The following is a 1,360-nucleotide window of genomic DNA, read 5'->3' as shown; positions in this document are numbered from 1 at the left end:
GCAATGCTTACGGCATCCGATTCTATGATTGTTTTGGGCGATTTAAATCTGCCACACATTTCATGGAACATCATTGACACCGATGTTGTACCAGTTTCATCTAGATATAGTTACAATGTATTTCTGGAGGAAATGGCTGAACTTTGCCTCAAACAAATAAATATATGTCCAAATAAGTTTGTAAAGGTCTTGGATCTCGTTTACGTTGATGATGTTCCGAAGGCCTCTATTAATCGGTGTGATCTCCTAGTTTTGCCGGAAGATGCATACCATCCTGCTCTTGAGTTAAGCTACGAAATCATAGATGAAATACATAATAATAAGTCCAGCTCAAGTACTAGATATGTTTTTGCGAAAGCAAATTTCAGGAAAATTAACAAAGAACTTTCAAAGTTATCTTGGCCAATATATAGAGATGAAGTGGAGCGTAGCGTTGAGCACTTTAATGTGTTATCTCCTGCTTACCACAGGTGCCATGCCCCAGAGTAATCTTGCCAGACGCAGCTCCTCGGCTAGATCAAGAGCGGATCGTAGGTCCCCAACCCGCTGCGTCAGGCCGTGGGGTGGCGTAACAAAAAGGAGGTGTTCTGCAACGCTCCACATCACATCATTAATCGCCCTCCCGACCTTGGTTGCCATTCTCGCCGTTGCATTTTTTCTTTTCTTGACAACCCCCTTTTTATTCCTATCACGTCCACCATGCCATCTTCCTCTTACCTCATCCTTCTTAACTCATCCCCCTTTTTATAATTCCTTAAAAACCAAACATATTTAGGTCTTTCTTTTCAAATGAAAATACAATTTATTTGGTTTACCATCTTAACAGTTATACTAAATTTGTAAGGTTTAAATTCAAAAAAAAAAAAAATTAACTTTTAAATTAATGATACTAATTATGTTCTCAAATTGTATATAAAAATTCTCTTTTGGACCTCAAACCGTCTCCATATTAAAACAAATTATATACACTTCGAACAAAACCTGCCAGAAAGAACTCTTTTAGGGGTGGTTCTCAGGGGGATTTTTTTTAAATCTCAAGAAAATGATAGAATTTTCTTCAATATGGGGGGTAGGTTTTGCAGTCAGTACACCAATAGAACAAAAAAACAAATTAATGTCGGAACAAAAAAAGAAATACAAAAATAGATATGTGTATATACGTAATATATACTTAATTAAATCGGCTACCGGCAAACGCACATCCACGGGCAGAAATTTGCCCGCACTACCCTAGTGAGCGGCTATATATATCCGGCCTTTCAATGTATGAAAGCTTTTGCACACTTTAACAGTGGCGGGCTAACAGCAAAAGTTTCCAACAGAAAAATGTTGCAGCCGTTCTGCAAGTTGCGATACCGAG

This window comes from Rhagoletis pomonella, unplaced genomic scaffold (assembly GCF_013731165.1).
Source record: "Rhagoletis pomonella isolate Grant_MI unplaced genomic scaffold, Rhpom_1.0 Rhpom_scaffold_00035, whole genome shotgun sequence".
In the NCBI taxonomy this organism is placed as follows: domain Eukaryota; kingdom Metazoa; phylum Arthropoda; class Insecta; order Diptera; family Tephritidae; genus Rhagoletis; species Rhagoletis pomonella.
Note: the sequence above shows the minus strand (reverse complement) of the source record.